This window comes from Triticum dicoccoides, chromosome 1B (assembly GCF_002162155.2).
Source record: "Triticum dicoccoides isolate Atlit2015 ecotype Zavitan chromosome 1B, WEW_v2.0, whole genome shotgun sequence".
In the NCBI taxonomy this organism is placed as follows: domain Eukaryota; kingdom Viridiplantae; phylum Streptophyta; class Magnoliopsida; order Poales; family Poaceae; genus Triticum; species Triticum dicoccoides.
Window position 1 is genome coordinate 128,317,142 of NC_041381.1, and position 21,642 is coordinate 128,338,783.

Here is a 21,642-nt window from a genome sequence, read left to right on the forward strand (position 1 = left end):
GCGTGAAAAGCAAGATGCTCGGGTGAGCGAGGTACAGCAAGAGCTCCAGGAGTTCGGCAAGAAGTTCGAGTCCTTGGAGCATGACTTCAAGATGCAAGAGTCTGAGCTTGCAAAGGCCCTCCAGAGTGTGAAAGACGCCAAGGCCGAAGCCCAAAAGGCCCTTCAGGAAATCCAGGCAGCCAAGAAGATAGCGGCGGGTAAGGCATTCATTATGCAAAGCAAGCATGTCGAGGAGACATTTCTTTTACTTACCCGAATTTGGAGCTCTCCAGGGGAATTCCCCCCTGCCATGCAGCATATAAGATGCCACGGAGTTCTACCGTGTCGAAGAGGGGAGCTCGACGGAGAAGCTGTTCTGGTCCCAGTATACTGGAGCCGAACACCCAATGCCCCTAAGTGACCAACTGAAACAATTGGTCGAACTCCACAAGGCAGCAGAACTGGCCAAAGGACCTCATAGTCCGGATGTGGCCTGGTGAGCCCCTGCCCGACAGCTACTTCGGCCTTGTAAAGCAGATGGTAAATGCCTGTCCGCGGCTTGAAGTTATTAAGCAATCTGTCTGTATTACGGGTGCCCGTCGGGCCTTTGCCCATGCAAAGATGCATTGGGCAAAACTGGATGCACAGAAGCTGGTGAAGGATGGACGGCCGAAGGGTAAGGCACATCGCTACCCCGAGAATTAGTATGATGGCGTTACGAAAGGCGCTTGCCTTGTGGCCGATGAATGTACCAAGGACATAATTTTTGAGTGAATGTACCCATGTCCTTCTGTAATATGAAAACAATTTCTTGTGCGTGATGTAACGCTTTTGGATTTAAAATATTACCTTCTATGCGGCTGTTTATAAAATTCTGAAAGTAGGCCAGTCGTCGGCTTCCGCCCCCAGGTAACTAGTACTGGGGTGTTCGTGGAAAACCCAAACACTCTTTATCCAAATTCTTGGTCCTTTAAGGAGGTGTTTAGCGCAACAAACCAAGCAATCGGACTACACAGCTTTATAACTCTCACTTAGCCATAGGAGTCTATAATTTTAAAATTCGGCGAAGCCCCTAGCAATCGGAAGGCCGAACTTGGGGCGCTATACACGCCTAAATTGGACAAGGCCGATTCCTCGCCTGAAGCGGAAAAAATCTTTAAGGATTTAATACCTCTCGAACAGCGACCAGCTCTCGCTACATCATGACAGTCAATTTTCGGCTTTCTCTACTGAGGTGCTCATCCGGAAGAACCGGGACACAATCGCAGTAGTTCTCCCTGCGCTACCTTAGCCAATATAAGGGAACATAAGGTACCAAAACAAGGGAGCCGGGCAAACCCAACTACTGACCCAACACATGATTTGGAGTTGATGCATATAATGCTATAAGTTTGGGGTGCCACACTGTCGACAGTGTTCGGACTTTTCTTGTCGTATTATGGGGCACAATAAAAGCCCCTGGCGAACAGAACGTACCAAAGTGTCCGGGTGCAATATTTAAATAAGAAGTCAAGGGAAAATATGGAGAAAATAATAATAAGCTGATGCTACATATTTTTTCCCACTGTTATTTAAATAATACGTCAAAGCGTATGTGTACAATTAATGTGATAAGCAAAAATAGGACTATTTGACATGTCCTATCCAAGGGCAGGCTGCATGTGGGTATGTAAAACAGGTATAACGATCATTAACAGAGACCACCTGGGTATTCCCTTGTATGCAAAGCCCCTTGCCTCCTTGGTCTTCCTTCCTGTGATGAGTCTGATGATCAGGTTCTCTGAAGGGGCTGCCCGAAAGTGGGGTCCTGAAAAAGAAAGAAGATGATAAAGGTATGCGGGTCTCGTGATGGTTGAGCCGTGCATAATTGTGTACGCGCGGCACAAATGCCACCTGAAGGGTACTGGTACAGAGGTCGGGTTGCTAATTGTGCTCTTGGCGTGCCTGACGATCCTGATGCAGAGTACTCCGGACTCGCTTGACGGTGTCCGGGGTTGTCGTCGCCGAGTTGGCGGTCTGCTGAAGAAGGCTGCTTTGTACTTCTGCCGCGAGGGCCGCAGTGTGCTCCTCCGTATGAAGAGAGTGGTCTGTGTTTCCATTGACTGTTATAACCCCGCGAGGCCCTGGCATCTTGAGCTTGAGGTATGCATAGTGTGGTACCGCATTGAATCGAGCAAATGTGGTTCGTCCAAGTAGTGCATGATAGCCACTACGGAAAGGGACGATGTCAAAGATTAACTCCTCGCTTCGGTAGTTATCCGGAGATCCGAAGACCACTTCCAGTGTTATTGAGCCCGTACAACGGGCCTCTACACCTAGAATTACACCTTTGAAGGTGGTTTTTGTGGGTTTGATCCTTGAGAGATCGATGCCCATTTTGCGCACTGTGTCCTGATAAAGCAGGTTCAGGCTACTTCCACCGTCCATAAGGACTCGCGTGAGGTGGAATCCGTCGATGATTGGGTCAAGGACCAATGCAGCTGAACCGCCATGACGGATGCTGGTAGGGTGGTCCCTACGACCGAAAGTGATTGGATAGGATGACCATGGGTTAAACTTTGGGGCGACTGGCTCCATCGCGTAGTCGTCCCTTAGTGCACGTTTTCGTTCCCGTTTGGGAATGCGGGTGGCATAGATCATGTTTACCATTTTCACGTGGGGAGGAAATTTCTTCTGCCCCCAAGTGTTCGAACAGCAGGGCTCCTCGTCGTCATCGATGTGCAGCCCCTTGTCCTTGTTTTCGGCATTCAACTTGCCGGCCTGTTTGAACACCCAGCAATCTCTGTTAGTGTGGTTGGCTGCCGTGAATTTGGCACGAGCGGTCGAGTATGCAGTCCAGACTGGATGATCCCGGATTGTTTCTTTTGAACGGCTTTTTCCGCTGACCGGATTTTGAGATGCTGAATCTGGCATTGACTGCCGTATCTTCGGTGTTGTTACCATTGTTCCGATGCTTATGTCTATTGCGCCGTGGCCTGCCGTTACTGTCGCGGACATCTGAAGTGCCGGAGTTTCTTGGCATGGTGCTACTGTGAGCCAGCCTGCTGTCCGCGCTCGCGCAAAAGCTGGTCATGAGTGTCATGAGGGCCGCCATGGACTTCGGTTTTTCTTGGCCAAGGTGTCGGGCGAGCCACTCGTCGCGGATATTATGCTTAAAGGACGCAAGGGCTTCGGTGTCCAGACATTCGACAATTTGGTTCTTTTTAGTTAGGAACCGAGTCCAGAATTTCCTGGCTGACTCTCCGGGCTGTTGGGTAATGTGACTTAAGTCATCAGCATCCGGTGGTTGCATATAGGTGCCTTGGAAATTTTCGAGGAATGCGTCCTCCAGGTTTTCCCACCTGTCGACGGAGTTTGCCGGTAGGCTATTCAGCTAGTGTCGGGCCGGTCCTTTGAGCTTAAGGGGAAGATACTTGATGGCATGTAGGTCATCACCGCGGGCCATGTCAATGTGGAGAAGGAAATCTTCGATCCATACCGCGGGGTCTGTTGTGCCATCGTATGATTCGATGTTTATGGGTTTAAACCCTTCTAGGAATTCATGATCCATTACTTCATCAGTGAAGCCGAGGGGGTGTGCGGTGCCTCTATGCCGGGCTATGTCACTATGCAGTTCGACTAAGTCTGGTCGGTTATGTTCGGCCCGGCCGGACTTGTTGTTAGTGTATCCGGCATGACGGTCATCGTCATGTGTTGAGGCGCGCCCCCGTGATCCGTAGATCGATCTTGGTTGTCCTGCTTTGTTTTCCAATATGTCTCGCAGGTCATGCGTATTGCCCCGGGCCGTAGTGTATTGGCTTCGGGGTGCAGGCTGGTATTCGGGCTGATACACAGTTTTATCTCGACCACGAGGTGGGAGTTTAGCCTCGTCCTGTGCTGGTAGTGTAGGCTCTAGGGCCACCTCCTCGAGTTGATGTAGCAACTTGTGCTTTGGGTAACCTTTGGTGGGGCGCTCCAGTCCGTATTCCTCGGCTGCCAGGACCTTGGTCCATCTGTCTGTGAGCAGATCTTGATCAACTTGGAGCTGTTGTCGCTTCTTCTTCAGGCTTCTTGCAGTGGCTATAAGCCGACGCTTGAAGTGCTCCTGCTTTACGGGATCCTCAGGCATGCCGAATTCGTCATCGTCGAGGCTCACCTCGTCCTCGGAGAGAGGCATATAATTGTCATCCTCCAAGTTTCCGTCTGTCGCCTGTTCCTCTGGGCTAGCTTGCCCGTCTTCCTGTTCGGCCTGTTCGAAGGTAGGCTGGTCGGGATTGTATTCATCTTTGGCACCATCCGGATTGTTTTCGTCTCCTGTGTCTGTATTGCTGTGGCGGAGCTTAGAGCGGCGCCAATGATGCTGATGCTTTGATTGCTTCCCTAAGGGGTTATCCTCTATTTCCTCATCGCCATTGTTTTCTTTGGGGGTGTCCACCATATATATATCATACGAGGAGGTGGCTATCCAGCGCCCAGTGGGTGGTGGTTCCTATTCTTCTCCTGCATCGTCGTCCATACCGTTGATGTCTTCGGAGTCGAAGTCAAGCACATTGATTAAATCATCGATAGTAGCAATGAAGTGGGTGGTGGGTGGGTAACGGATTTCTTTGTCGCCTACTTCCCACTCGAGCCGGTCATAGTTCGGCCAAGAGTCTCCTGACAAACAGAGAGACCTTAATGAATTCAGTACGTCGCCGAAGGGCGAGTGCTGAATGATATCCGCAGCAGTGAACTCCATTATCGGAGCCCAATCGGATTCGATGGGCCTGGATGTGCGCGGTCCGGATCCTACGGCCGGACACAAGTCCGGGGGTCCGGTGACACAGATTTCCTTAGAGGTGGAGTCTGTGTTCGGCTCTACCGCCGATGTGTATGCGGCCTCCATGGTGAGGTCCATCCACCCGTCCTCGGACGATGCAATCTACCCCGGATTTAGGTCCGGAGCCGCTGTAGGTGCGTTATCCCGAATACTGTCCGACAGCCGATCTAAGCCGTGCCCGTCGTGACCGTTCGGCGCTCCTGGCATAGGCCCTTATCCATCAAATATCAAGTCTCCGTAGATGTCGATCGTGTAATTCAAGTTTCCGAACCTGACCTGATGGCCAAGGGCGTAGCTGTCGATCTGCTCCAGATGGCCAAGTGAATTGGCCCATAGTGCGAAGCCGCCAAATACGAAGATTTGTCCGAGGAGAAAAGTCCCACCCTGGACCGCGTCGTTGTTGATGATTGAAGGAGCCATCGAGCCTTACAGCAACGACACAAAGGAACCCTCAATGAAAGCACCAATGTCGGTGTCAAAACCGGCGGATCTCGGGTAGGGGGTCCCGAACTATGCGTCTAAGGCTAATGGTAACAAGAGACTGGGGACACGATGTTTACCCAAGTTCGGGCCCTCTCGATGTAGGTAATACCCTACTTCCTGCTTGATTCATCTTGATGATATGAGTATTACAAGAGTTGATCTACCACGAGATCGTAGAGGCTAAACCCTAGAAGCTAGCCTATGATTATGATTGTTCTTGTCCTATGGACTAAACCCTCCAGTTTATATAGACACCGGAGGGGGCTAGGGTTACACAGAGTCGGTTATAGAGAAGGAGATCTAACATCCGAATCACCAAGCTTGCCTTCCACGCAAAGGAGAGTCCCATCCGGATACGGGACAAAGTCTTCAATCTTGTATCTTCATAGTCCAACAGTCCGGCCAAAGTATATAGTCCGGCTGTTCGGATACCCCCTAATCCAGGACTCCCTAAGGGGGCACATGCACGAAGACTACTCGGCTGCCATCTAGGTCAAGCCGGCTATGTTAATTAGGACATCTATCGATGGACCCGTTTTCTATGTTTTTTCTTTAATTTAAGCTTTGATCCTCGTCTAGTTTGTCCGTCGGGATTCATGTTGTCTCCTTGGGGCAGTGAGGTTATGGTTTATTGTCATGTGGCATTTTTCATGTTATATGTTAATCCAGTGCTTTAGATCAAAATGACGACAATTGCACCTCTAGGGCACGTGCATGAAGACATCTCGACAGTCATTGACGAGGTCAAGCCGGCTCCGGTAGACAAAAGAAAACTACTCCACTATATAGGCGGGAGCCTCCGCGCTTGCTTGCTAGTGTTGCTCTCTTCACACTATCTCGTCCTCTCCAGATCTAAACACGACAACGGTGGCCACACTCTCTCTCTCTCTCTGCTCACCGCTGTTCACATATCCAGTCGGATCCTCTCTGCCGGGGAAGCTGAGAAGGTGCAACATTCACGCGGTCTTCCTCAGAGATGGCTCTTACCCACTGCTGGCGCGTCCTGATCAGCGTGTCTTGTCGTTCTCTCCCATGCACCGCCTACTAGGGAGGGCCTCTAACCCCTTCTTCCTTGCTGCCGTAGTGCGGGCAGATCCGGCCTCCCGCCGCCCACCTAGCAACACCCCGGCGACCCTCAGGTATAACTTCCTTAGAAACCGGACTTGCTCTACTTCCCCAGCTCCTAACGTTGCTGCATTTGTATCTTTTACTATTTCTCAGGCCCCCTCATAGATAGGATCAATCGGTTGTTCGAAAGCCACCTAAAGTTTTACTGTTAAGAGTTAAAACTAGTTCATGCACTGAAATCTAGTACTACTTGGTTCAAACAAGGAAGAAAGGGGGTGGGGGTGGAGGAATATTTGTTACTTGCATCTAGGACTTGGTCGAAAGAGGAAATAATGGGGGCGAAAAGTAGAAGAGACTGGCTATCCAACTGGTCTCTTGGTCTTATAGGGAAATAAAGGGAAACACAGTACAAACTCAATATAAATCCGATCTATTTGTTTAAAAAGAAAAGAAAGTGGGGACTGGGGGACAAGTCAACGGAGTATGTCCAGCACTAGATTTTCTAGCCTCACACAGTATAAGGTGGCTATACCAAACAAAAATGGGACCAACCCAGATATCCCGTTCTGATGTTTATTGCCCTGAGCCCCTCTTATGTTAAACCAATGTTGTAACTTGTAAACCAATGTTGTAAAACCAATGTAATGCCTCTGTTAAAACCAATATAAATGCAATGTTGTAACTTGTAAAATGTAGCAGTCGCACTGTTAAAAGTAAGGACATGTTAAACCAATGTTGTTTTCAATGTAATGCCTCTAGTAATATGAATCAATGGCACTGTTTTTCATGTCCTGCTAAATTTCCCATTAAGATAAGTTGCTTCTTTTTGTTAGAAAGGCAATTGTCCTGGTCCGGCTACTCTCCCGTGCCCAAATACCAACTCTGTAGCAACTATTAATGTAATGTTGCTAGTAAAATGAAGCAATGGCACCATTAAAGTAATGTCGCGGTTGTCATAGTTAATCCTAATGCCCGCACTAATATCTAGCAATGCTGCTGCTTTAGAAATTTCTACCGTCCTTGTAGGATTGCCATTCTTTTCATTTGATGTATGTTTCATCACTTGATAGTCACCCTCCTTTCCACCTTTTTCCGCAAACAGAGATATACATTTCACACTTGATCTTAACTGAACTACACAAATGATATCCAAATTATAGTTGAACATTCCACGAGCTTCACAACCAACCTTGATGTTGCTCAATTTCATTGCAACTAATGAAGAAGAAACTCTGTGGGTTTCGTTTTCTGATGGAAATGGAACCGGGGCTGGACCCCTTTTCTTAAAAAAATGAAGAAGCTTCTAGCTCATGGGATATCGCTTCATTTTAGGTGAACTACACAAAAAGGTCCCATGAATTGAATCATCCATGTTGATGACAGGTCTCATCCCTTCTACGATGGCCTTGACTGCAGATATGATTCCCATCATGAGGTATGTTCATTTTTGGTCCAACCGTTTGCCAAAGATCCTGTATGTTGAGTCTGCTCTTGTGCTATTGTTTTGGTACGGCCATGATAAAGCAGTAATGTTATTATTTTGCACCTTAATCTAGTGGCACTATTTTGAGGCAATGTTTTGGCACCGCTAGTGCCACTGATTTTTTTATATATATCGAAAGAGGGGGTTTCCTCTGATTTCATTAAAGAAACCCAACCATAGAGAATCATTATCTGACAACATCTCAGTGTAAATGGGCAGTTATGGAACTACTACTAGAACGGACTGGGTACTAGCAGGAGACAAGTTCGCCACATAAGCTAGGCATGTAGGGGGACGCAACACCAGATCGACCAAGTTTGGATTACAACCCAAATGCTACCATAGAAACATCAGGGGGGAAGATAGGGACTGAAAGAGCTAGCTTCAGCATCCCAATCTAAGCACCACCAGCCTCCATCCTTGTGACGCACGGTACACCTTGTTTGCCACCTGCTCGACCCTAGTGCCACTGAAAAAATGAAGTAATAATACAGTTAATATAGAGCAAGTGTCCTCTCTATCATTTCATTTCCAATGTAGATAAAGAAAGTGCTTCTCTTTGTTAGTATATGTTTCATCAACTAGTCCCATTGTTAATGTTTAAGCGTTTCTAAAAACTATGGTGCCTAATTTTAGTTGATCTGCACAAAAATAGAGATTGGAATGTCTCAAGCCCCCTCCTTGTACTACCGTTGTACATTGATGTTCATCACTGGTAGAAGGTGTATCGGGGAGAACTGGGTCGATTTCCAGTATGAGGCCTACCATATGAGGCGTCGCAGGGCCCATCTCGCCCTCGCAGCATGGCATATTATGATACTATCGCAATATTTTTCTTCTATTTATTAGTGTATGTTTCATCAACTAGTGCCACTATAATGTAATCACTTTTTTCATTATCTGTGCAAACAGGGTTATTCAGCTGCATTTTGGTGGAACTGCACAAATGTACGGATGGAACCGGCATATATGCAGAGTGCGAGGTGTGCCAAGTAAAAATTACCGACACCAACCATGCTCCATGCACGCATTGGCATCCACCACCACCAGTGGGATGTGTGGCGCTCTTTATGGACGGATCTTTCTCAGCAGCAAATCCTCTAACTAAATACCAGTAGCTTATATTGGTAGTTTTCCGGGGAGTACTCTTATCTGAAAGAAGCATCAATCTATTTTTCTTTATTTGTACACAGTGTCACAACTTTGACCCAAAGGTCCAGAGCTATTTTAGGGTGATTGGCATAGTACTCAGATATTGATTGTAAGCATGATTTTCATTAGCCGTCACACTGATTGTAAGCATGAGCAGATGTAAGATTAGGTTAGTGCAAAATTTACCTTAAACCCTACCCCCGCCATAGAAACGAGGTGAGCATCGAGGGAACCGTGGAGAATGGTGGGGAAGCGAAGTCGCGCCATCCGGCCTCCACTTGCGGTGGGAAAACGAATACTCCTGTGGCTCCGGCTGGCTCTACACCCTCACGAACGGCACACCGTACTCGATCGACTCGTTATCCTCTGGATGCTCGACCTTCAACCTGTGAGCCCACCACCTCCGCCTGACTTTCGCCTCAGGCGAATTTATCTTCTCCGTCACCCAGAGGAGATACTCGATGAACTTGAAGGACTGCGGCGTGACTGCCACCGAGGGGTACATCGCCGCCATCATCGTGGTTGTCTCGCTCTTTCGCATTCATTGCCACATGGCCCTCACCATTCTCCAAATCGCCCACTCATTGTCAAACCAAGTAAGGATCTCCTTCAACCTGGCTAACTTTGCTTGGTCGCCACCGGCGATCTGCCCGATTCACTGCTGCATCCTCTTCATAGATGTCCTTCTGAGAGGTCCGGTGCTAGCTTTGGAAGATGGGAGGAGAGACGGTGGTATTTCAATAGAGAAGAGGGAGAGGTGAGACGGTGGTTTTGCAATGGAGAAGATGGAGAGGAGAGGGGGTGATTTTGCAATGGAGAAGAGAGAGAGGCGAGACGGTGGTTTTGGAATGGAGAGGATGGAGAGGAGAGGAGGTGGTTTTGCAATGGAGAAGAGGGAGAGGAGCATGCAGCAGCAATTTAGGATTGGATGAGAGGGTCGGCACGCTGTGACTAGATCAAAATCAAAATCAGTTTACCCTTCAATTAATAAAGTGACCCCACATTAACTAGTCTCCCTTTTATTCTGGGTCATAATTGACCATGATTTTCACAAATAAAATATATGTTATATGTTGCAAAAATAATATAATTTAAAAGTACATTCAGATACGAAGTAAACGATACAATTTTTGGTGACATGCATTCACATTTTGCTTGTCAAATACAGTACATGGTCAAACTTTGACCCAAAATGTGCAAAACAAAAAAGATACTTCCAAGACCAGCGCCGCTCCTCTCCTCTTAAACCACCGCCGCTCCTCTCCTCTTCCAATCTAAATCCAGCGCCGCTCCTCTCCTCTTCCATTTCAAAACGACCACCCATCCTATCTTGTTCCAATCCAAAACCAGCACCGCTCTTCTCCTCTTCCATTCAAAAACCACCACCGGCGAGTGAAGGTGCTGTGGAGAAGTAGATCAATGGAGGAGTACAACTGATATGTGAGGATCGCAGACGGCGACCCTATGAAGCTAGCTAGGATGTTAGATATATAGTCTTGGTTTGACAACAAGGACCAACTAGCAGTGACGGTGACATCCATGGCCAAATATCTGGAACAGAGCGAAAAGGCGGCAATACTCTCGAAGGGAGTCGCACAGGAGTACATAGAGCTGCTCCTCTGGGCCATGGAGCAAACAGATTCACCGAATCCGATTGTGAGGGAGCGGTGGTGGGAGTATCGATCCCAGATGGAGCATCCAACAGAGATTGAAGGATCAAGCTTCTATAGGGTGCCGTGCCAGAGCGAGCCGGTGGAGTCTTTGTCGACCGAACCCAACTGCAAGAGGAGAAAAGCAGTTGGCCCGATGACGCTTCCCCGCCATCCTCTCCCTCGTCATTCACAATGTCTCACGGGGTGGCTGTCTTCCGCCAACGAATAGGAGGGGACTGCCCCCAACCCAATAGTCGGGCAGGTTGTGAATTGTCAGGAGGAGCTTAGGGTTGTTAGTATTTGCAGATTGTGAATTGTGTTTTGTGTTGTGTGTTTTGCAGTATTGAGCATATGAAGTATTTTTTGAATTCTAGAGATCTATTTTGAGCACTTAAAAAAATGTAGTTTCACAGGAGTATAAAAGTGCAGACAATGTGATTCTCAAAGAAGAAACTGCAAGTTTCAGTTTCAGATAAGAAATTGCAAGTTTCAGTTTCAGATAAGAAACTGCAAGTTTTAGTTTCAGATAAGAAACTGCAAGTTTCAGAGGCAGAGCATTTATATTAACACGCCCTTTTCAAATAGGGATAATATCATGTTGGAAGTTTTATTCATGGTCGAAAATGGAACTACCAGCCAGTTAACATCATGCTGATCAAGATTCATGCATAGCACATCTTCATATGATGCACAGTCAAAAAGATATGTTATTTTCAAAATGCCCACACAATGTCAAGTGTGTGAAAAACAGAGAAAACAAGGGACAAAGTTTTGGCAAGTGTTGGACGTGGTGTGCATAGATGACAATGGGAACACATATGTCAATAATGGCAGAGGCAAAAAATTGGATATATTTTCCCCGCATCAGGTGGAATCGAACCCGGGCGGAACAGCGGTCGGGTAGTGTCACTTCGCCACTGGGCTAGTTCAGTAGTTTCGGTAGAAATAAGGACTGCTTCAGGTGGTTTGTTCTCGTCCGGCGCCTTTGTGTGCTCGCCGCGGCGCCGATGTCTGCCGTTGTGAACTTGCTGAACAAACAAGAGGAATCTGGACAGGACTATACGTGGAGAGGCGGACAGTCAGGACCCACCAGGTCTACGGCCGTACGCAAGCAAGTGCCTCATTGAAAAAATACTTCCTCCTAATGCTATACTGACGTTGGGCCCACAGGTTTGTCAACATAGTTACATTTTTTTGAAGTGCTTCAACGTAGTTACTAAAGGAGATTAATTTACAACGAAGCTGGGGAGCTGGCATGTATCATTTATTATCAGTCGGCCAGCAAGTATCAACTGGGTTGTGGGCTGCCCCTTCTAGGCTTTGTTTTTTACCATGCGCAGCCCACGACATGACGATTTGTATTTCCTTGAGGGCCATCATGTATCGACCGGCCTATGGACCTCCCATCTGGGGTTTTATTTTTCCTGAAACATCGGCAGCCCAACTTATGTATTTTTTTTAAAGAAATGCAGAAATCTGTTCTATTTTTCTATATAAGAATAGGAACGGAAGGTCCAACTTATGTTTCCCTTCTAACTATATTATATATATTTAAATTATTTTATATGCTATTATGTATTATTGTTATTGTCATCATATATTTAACAGATACTTACATATATAAGAAAATAATATCCCACATCTTAAGTTATAAAAGCTTGGTAAGATTTAAAGACCAATGTAATAACAAATCACTTATTATTTAAAATATTTATAAGAAAATGCTCAGCCCCTGTTTATTTTTTGATAACATTGATGCGCCCAACCCAACATTATAATTAGAACGAGCCCAGCAAAATCGTGTATTTCGAAAAAGTGCAAATGGCCTGTAATTTTTTAGGAAAAAAATAAATGGGTCGCATGGACGCTATATTATTTGTTCAGCCAGCCCAGCAAATTCGTGTATTTCGAGAAAGTGAAAATGGGTTGTAGTTTTAAAAAATGGGCCGCATGGACGCTACATTATTCTTTCACCCAGCCCAACAACTGGACTGTAATTCTCAAAAAAAAAGATCAAATGGATTGTAAATTTTGAAAATCTGGCTTGAATAGGTGCCACATTTTTGGAGGCTGAAATGTGGGCCAATAGGTCGAAGCCAACGCAAGTCGCTGTCAACTTAATCAACAAATGATTCTGACATTATTAGCCGTTGGATTTACATCCAACGACCGGCATCCATCTTCAATCTCTCGTCTTCTTCCTCCAGCGACACCGAGACCACATGCTCCCGCCTCCTGCTGCTAGCAGCTCTTCTTAGCATGCTTCGCTGTGAAGCGCTACCCCACCGCCGGCCAGGCCATCCCTCCACCCCTCCACACCTCCTGTTCTTCTCCACCGACTGCCGAACCATGCTGCACCAGAACCAGTGAACCCTCGTACACCTCTCCGTCTGCGACTCCACTCCCGCGTCTTCCCATCTCCGGCTCGTTGTTGTCCGGGGCCTCGCCCTCGTCCACCACCTTGGATGCACTCGGCGTGGCGTGGTCAACACATAAAAAATTAATACTCCCCCTGCTAGCTGGGACTCACCATAGTGGGAGGTTGACTTGTGGGCCTACTAAGTTGATGGGGATGGAGGGCTTTGTCAACTTAGTCAATATGAACGATTCTAGCTCTAGTGACCGTACGATGTCCATCCAACTGCTGTAGTGCTTCTTCAACCTTTGGTCTTCTTGCTCCAACCGCCCAAACCAACGCTGGTCGTGCCGCCTGCTCCTGCCTCCGGTGGTCGGTTGTGCTACCGCGGAGGCCTCACCGCCCCCTACTACTCCCACCGCTGGCTAGGCCCTGCGGCGACGGCAGCCTCACACCACAGCCAAACCAGTGAACCCTCGTACTCCTCTCTATGTGGGCATCCACCGCCGCATCTTCCCCTTCATAGGCCTCGCCGTCGTCCACCGCCTTGGTGCTCTCGGCGCGGCATGGTCAATGTGGTCAAGGAACGACTTCCATCAGAAGAGTACTGTATGTGGAGAGGCTGACAGTTGGGTCCATGACCGCAGCAAGGAAGTGCCTCCTTATTACGCGCAAAATAATCATTCCTCCACCTGACAGCAGGGACCCACCGGACAGGCCACCGTATTTCACGGAAAAAACATTTCCCCCTGACTGCTGGGACCCACCAGCTAAATCTTCGCACGCAAGGAAGTTCTTGACAGTCGGGACCCACCTGGTCGAAGCGTACATAGCGTTGTCATTCTTGTTGTGAATGTGTATGTACATATTGGTCGATCGGTCTGTCTGCAGGCTGCAACGATGAACCATGGCCGAGTAAGGAAGGGCATGTGTTGTAGTAGAGGCGCGCACGTAGCATGTACATGTACGTATAGCCAGGATGCAAGAAAGTAAATATGGCCACGTACGTACATATGGGCGTAGTCTCGAACGCCTGCTCGCGCATATGTACGGCCATGGATCGTGTACATGGAGAGGCAGCGATGGTGTCCTGTTCATTGGCAGCCAACCAGTTGGGTCGGAACGGAGAAACTGCGTCGTCATATCCATCGGGAGGCAACCGGCTTGGACAGAATAGCCGATCGAAATGAGGCCTGGTGTACCGCACAATAGAGGAAACGACCTTGTGTTTGACTCGAAACGGGATCCTGTTCATCGGGAGGGGTCTGGCGTACCACAAAACAGAGGAAATGGACTTGTGTTCGAGTGCCTACGGTCGAAATGGGGTCCTGTTAATCGGGAGGGGTGTGGCGTCCCGCAAAACGGAGGAAACGGACTTGTGTTGGAGCGCTATAGTCGAAACAGGAGTCCTGTTCATCGGGAGAGGTGTGGCGTACCGCAAAACAGGACCCCACATGCTACTGTTCATCACCACTGTCGACCTCCTCCAGCCTCCACGAGCTACTGTTCATCCATCATCGACCTCCTCCAGCCTCCACCTGCGAGTGTTCATCCACGGGCTCCTGTTCATCCAGCCTGCACCGGCTACTATTCAACCAGCCCTCTCCATGGGGTCCTGTTCAACCACCCCTCCACGGGCTACTGTTCATCCAGCCCTCCACCGGCTATTGTTCAACCAGCCCTCCACGGGGTCATCCTATTCATCCAGCCCTCGACGGGGTCCTGTTCATTCACCCCCAATAGTCTCGATCGATCGGGGTCTTGTTCATCCAGCGGCAACAACCTCTACTACCACTGGGTCCTGTTCATCCAACCCCCCACCGGGAATGTTCATCCAATCCCCCCCCAACAACACTCACTTTTCATCAAGCGAAGGAGGCAGCAGGTTTGATCAGCTTCAGATAGCAGTAGTAGCGAAGGAATCGCTCGATCGGGTTTAGTTAATAGCCAGATCAATCAATCGCTCGGGTTCAATAATGAGTAGCCTATAGTAAATTCGCTCAGGTTCAGTAGGTGAACGCCTCGCTCGGGTTCATTTAGAGCCCAACGCCTAGCACCCACGCGCGTACGTGTACGATATAAGCGTGCATGGCTCAGCCACCGACCACCCACCGCAGCTGGGAACTCCCCGATATTTTCCTCACCCTCGCTTCTACCAAGGGGTTTTCCATCATGGACGACCCAAAGAATATCATGCAGCTGCGTCTTCGGCCCGGACAGCACGAAAAGCCTATTTTCTGTCATGACTTTTTGTAATAGAAGTAGGAGCCCACCACATCTATGATGATACCGGGTTTTGTCACAATTATCATCATAGAAGTGTCATAAGCATGACAGAAAAAAATTCGTTCGGCCCAAAATGTCACGGATATGTCTTTTCTTGTAGTGCTATATGGCTTTGTTATGTTGATGATTATTCTCGTTACACCTGGGTGCATATCATTATGTACAAAACTGAAGTGTAGGAAGTCTTCAAACAATTTTCCTCAAGGGCCTCGACGTATTTCAGTGTGAAGATCAAGCACATCAAGAGTGACAATGGGACCGAGTTCAAGAATACTGGTCTTGATGACTATCTTGATGAACTTGGTATTACTCATGAGTTATATGCCCCATACACTCCTCAGCAGAATGGCGTCATGGAGCACAAGAACATGACTCTTGTTGAGATGGTTTGCACTATGCTTAATGAATACAAGACGCCTCATTGCTTCTAGCCTGAGGCTATTGATACTACGTGCCACATCATCTACCGATTATAAATTCACAAATTCTTCAAGAAGACCTCATATGAACTCCTCACTGACAAGAAACCCAATGTGAGTTATTCCAAAGTCTTCTGCGCTAAATGTTGGATTAGAGAACCTCATCACAATTCTAAATTTTCACGAAAGCACATGAAGGTTTTATGGTTGGTTACAGAAAGGACTCGCACACCTACAAAGTCGTCAACACCTATCACAACAAGGTTATTGAAACTGTAGATGTGCAGTTCGATGAAACTAACGGCTCGCAAAGACAGCACTTACCTCCTGTGCTAGACGAAATGTCTCCTGAGGAATCCATCAAGTTCAAGGCTACTGAGGATGTCATACCGACTGAAGAATCTACTGAAGAAGTTATTCCAGATCATGAAGAAAATCATGCTGGTGCACCTAAAGAAAATGTCATTGAAGAAAATGCTCAGCCCAATCAAAGCTGTCAGCCTGCACATCCTCGTGTTGCAAATGAAGTGCAGATTCAGAAAATCATCGATGACATCAATGCACCAGGTCCTCTCACACGCTCAAAAGCTTCACATTTGTCTAACTTTTGTGGGCACTTTGCTTTTGTCTCTATCACAGAGCCCACCATAGTTGATGAGGCATTTCTGGAGCCTGAGTGGATTCAAGCTATGCAAGAGGAATTACATCAATTCAAGCTCAACAATGTGTGGGAACTTATCAAGCGACCAGACCCACGCAAGCACAATATCATGGGTACTAAGTGGATCTACCGCAACAAGCAAGACGAAAATGGCCTAGTGATGAGGAACAAGGCTCGTCTTGCAGCTCAAGGCTACAAACAGGTTGAAGGAATTGATTTCGATGAAACTTTTGCACCTGTTGCTAGACTGGAGGCTATTCGCATATTGCTTGCTTATGATAACCATCATAATATCATCTTACATCAAATGGATGTGAAAAGTGCATTCCTTAATGGTAAACTTGGGGAAGAAGTATAATGTTGCTCAACCCCCATGTTTTGAAGATCCTAAGCATCCTGACAAAGTCTTCAGACTCAATAAGGACCTCTATGGCCTCAAGCAGGCCCCTCGGGCGTGGTATGATATACTGAAGGAATTCCTCATGAAGAAAGGCTTCAAAGCCAGTTCACTTGACCCAACTCTTTTCACCAAAACATATGATGATGAATTATTTGTGTGCAAAATATATGTTGATGATATTATCTTTGGTCGTACTAACCAATGTTACCGTGAAGAATTTCCCTATATGATGAGTGAGGAATATCAAATGTCTATGATGGGAGATTTGAAATTCTTCTTAGGTCTTCAAATTCATCAACAAAGCAATGACATATTCATATCTCAAGAGAAATACCTCAAGGATGTGCTGAGGAAATTCGGCATGCAAGATTGCAAAGCCATCAAAATCTCTATGCCCACAAATGGTCATCTATGCACCGATGAAAATGGTAAAGACTTTGATCAAAAGGTATACCACTCCATGATTGGCTCTTTATTTTATCTATGTGCATCTAGGCAAGATATTATGCTTATTGTTTGCATGTGTGCCCATTTTCAAGCTACACCGAAGGAATCACACCGTAAGGTTGTGAAACATATTCTTTGATATCTAGCTCACACTCCAATAGTTGGATTATGGTATCCCAAGGTCTCGGCTTTTGATCTCATTGGATATTCTAACTCTAACTATGCTGGTGATCGGGTAGATCGCAAGTCAACATCAGGCACATGCCATTTCCTCAGATGATCCTTAGTATGTTGGCCCTCGAAGAAGCAGAACTGCGTATCACTGTCTATTGCTGAAGTTGAGTACATTGTTGCTGGTTCTTGTTGTGCTCAATTGTTGTGGATGAAGAAAACCATCAAGGACTATGGCATCAACATGACGAATGTGCCGCTATAATGCGACAACGAGAGTGCCATCAAGATTGCTCACAACCTAGTTCAGCACTCGAAGACAAAGCGTGCACATCCAGATTTGTCATCATTTTCTTCGAGATCATGTGTTAAAGGGTGACTATTGGTGTTAAAACCAACACATCTTGGGTAGGGGGGCCAAGCTGTATGTTTGAGGATCCATGGTAACAATGGACAAAGGGACATAGTGTTTTACCCGGTTCGGGCCCTCTTAAAGGAGGTGAAACCCTACTTCCTGATTGATTGTATTCAATGAGTGTAGGGGTTACAAGAGTTGATCTACCTCGAGATCGTAATGGCTAAACCCTAGATTGTCTGGCCTATCAATATTATGATCCTCTCTCTGGTTTAAGCCCTCCGGTTTATATAGACACCGACGGGGCATAGGGTTGTACAGAGTCAGTTTACAGGAAAGGAAACAGTATATCCAGACACTTAAACTTGCCGTTCACGCATACAGGAGTCCTATCCGGACACGGGAGGTATCCTTCTTCCTTTATCTTGACGGCCCATTAGTCCATCCCATATTGAATAGGACAGACGCATGAGGACCCCTTAGTCCAGGACTCCCTGAGTAGCCCCTAAACCAGTCTTCAATGACGACGTGTTCGGCACACGAATTGTCTTCGGCATTGTGAGGCGGGTTCCTCTCCTTGAACACCATGCACCAGCTTTCCCTTCATGAAAGAACTATATCCGGCTCTGTATAATTAACACAACCCTTAGCCGCGAAGGCAGAATACATAAAAAATAGGAATAGTGTCTTTACTGACAACTTTTTCCGGTGAAGTGTGAGACTTGACTCTTCAGTATTTTGAACCATTTTCACACTCCTTGTTTCATGTTTTGAGGTCGAGCCACCTTGGCCCGTCTTGTCAAAACAGAGATCGTGACCACTTACTACGGGATTCTCATCAATGGGATTTGGGTAACCCAACCGACTACGACGCACGCTCACATTGGGAATAGGAGAGTTTTAAGGCATAAGTGGGGGGCGGTTGGCATTTCTACTGCCTCTAAGAGGGCAAAAGGTTCCTCCTTTCTTCCCCATGCCTTCCAACTGCCTCTGCCTCCCAATCTCTCAAGCTCTAGCGCCTGAAAAAAGTTTTCATCTTCCTCACCGCCACCGCCTTCTCCAGCCATGGCTAGCTCAGGCTGCAAGGGCAAGTGGGAGGCCTCCTCTGTCATGGAGAAGGACGTGAAGCATCTCTAGAGCGCGGGGTACCTGGCCACAGACATTGCACATAGGCTCCCTGAAGAGGGCCAAATCATCCCCACTCCGGCACCCAGCGAAAGGGTTGTCTTCCTCCCCCCTTTTCATACAGGGCTAGGGTTTCCAATCCACCCTTTCGTCTGTGGACTCATGTTCTACTACGGGCTAGATTTCCATGATCTAACCCCAAATTCCTTCCTCCACATATTGGCGTTCATTGTAGTGTGTGAGGCTCTTCTCCCCATCCCACCACACTTTGGCCTATGGCTCAAAATCTTCAATGTGAAGCCGAAGGTGGTCTTCGAACAGCATGCGGACTGCAGCGGGGACATGCTAAGAAAGTTGTCCAATGCCACATGGCCCAAGGGGGCCTTCATCGAGACCATCAAGGTTTGGCAGCAGGAGTTGTTCTATATCATCGAGTCGCGTTGTGCCAACTAGGCGGCCATTTCGGAGTTCAGATCCGGACCCCCCACAAGGCTCACTTAGTGGACCGCGAAGGGCCTTGACTGGGGGTCCCAGATGGAGGTGCAGATGCTGTAGAAGTGCATCACCAACATGCTAGGAAAAAAGGTCGGTCTCACCAATGTGGTGCGGATCATGCTGTTCTGTCCCATCTTCCCCTGCCAACGTCGGGCCTCCCACATGTGGGAGTTCAATCCGGAGGAGCCGCGGACTTTGAAGTGCTTCTTCGACACAACGCACAAAGGAATATGGAAACTGCTCTTCAACGCCCAGAAGAGCTAGCCCATGGAGACCAAAGACGTCGGGCTCGACATCGAGAATCCGGCCACTCCTATAAGTATTAACCTTTTCGGAGACATGTGCGGTCTGTATTTTTGATCAATATGAATCTTATCAGCCCACTTCTTTACATGGCTGGACAACAAAGGCGGAGTGGATCAAGAGTCCAACTCCATTACCCGAAGACACAGCCACTCCCTAGCTGACGGAGATGCTGGTCCCGGCACCTTACCACACACCATGCAAGAAGGGCAAAGAGCCCAAAGGCGCCCCCGCCATAGAGGCCCTTCAGATGCTGTGTACGGATAGATAGAGATTGTCTCCTCTCATGAGGGAGATGAGGACAAAGAGGAGGAGGAGGAGGTGGAGAGAGACTCCCCTCGCAAGTTGAGGATGAAGAAGAGTACGGCCTCCGAGAACCCAGAGGAGGCAGCCCCGAAGAGGGGGAAGATTACCCTCTCGGTCCGTTCAGACTCAGAGTCCAAACAAATTCCCGAGAGAGTCCCCAGGACGAAGCCCTTGGCCGATTTGTAAGTATCCGACATTTCGCTCTTCACCTTTCGCTTACCTACCTTTGTCTTATAAGCTATATTATTGTTTGCATTTCAGTCCCCCTCGCGATATTCTGAACGACTCATCTTCATCGGGGAACTCTTTGGCACCTGAGGAGGCAGAGAGTGATGCTCCGCCGCGAGCCCCCTCGCTTGCTGCCATGGAGGACACCGAGGTGTCGTCCCAAAGGACTCCTCCTTGCCAAGGCGGGGCAGACGAAGGCGTCGAGAAAGCACCTGAGGTTAACACCTCGGACACTGAAGACTTGGGGGAGGCAACCCATGACCACCAACAACGAGAAGCCCCAACAGTTCGGGGCCCTGCCCACACCATTCCGGAGACCAATATGGCTCCGAAAAGGGATGTGCAGCCCCCTTCAACATAGGGGGGAGGAGTAGCAGCTCTAGCAGCGTCCCCTGTTAATCCAGAGGCTGCTAATGCTCTGGAGGAGGCGCTGCAACGTGCTTCCATCATGGAGGAGCACCGCACCTGATGGGTGCGGTTATGGAAAAGGTTCAGTATGCAAAAAGCGGACTGAATGAAGCCTTCAACAGCCTACTGATGGGCTTTGAGGTATGCGATGTAATCCTCTAACAGGTGTTTTTTGTTTTATATGAAAGGATGAACCCATGTATAGACAATAGCCCCTGAGACTCTGTCCGGATTAGAACAATCCGGACAGAGGATCCCCAAGCGAAGTTACTAATACATTGTACTAATGTATGTGATAGGCATCCATGTTGGCGGCGACCGCCCATGCCCCAAAGGTTTCCGAGCATAATCGGAAGCTTCAATTGGCCGATGAGGAGCTTGACCGTGTCAACAAGCAGTTTAACGAAACGCAAGGTATGTGGAACTTATATATCAGAAGTGATATATGTATTGAGTCTTTTCACTCATCTGAGTTGTGATTATGATCACAGTTGGCACATCCGAGGTTAAATCCCTCAAGAGCGCACTTGGCCAAGCCTAGAAAGAGGCAAGGTGAATAGGGCAGCCGCTGACAAAGCGGCGAAGGAGTTGGAGGTGGAGCAAACTGCCCGCCGCAAACATGAGGATCAGGTGGGCGAAGTCAAGCAAGAGCTCAAGGACGCCATTACTAAGTGCGAGTCCTTGGAGCAGAAGACTTCGAACCAAGCATCTGAACTCGCCAAGGCTCTCCAGGATATCAAGGAGGCCCGGGTTGAGTCCCAGAGTGCTTGCCAGGAGATCCAGTAGGCAAGACAGATAGCGGCTGGTAAGGCCTTTCTTCTGCAGAGTAAATTTGGAAGTAGGAGATATATCTTGCTGACCCAAGTTTGGAGTTCTCTAGGCATGTTTGCGGATCTTCCGAGGAGTGTTGCTCATGCTGCAAAGTTCTTCCGAGCCGAGGAGGGGAGCTTGACCGAGAAGCTGTTCTGGTCGCATTATCTTGCACCAGAGCATCTGATGCCCCTCACCGACAAGCTAAAGCAACTGACCGAGCTGCACAAGGTGGTTGGCTTGGCCATGAAGGATAT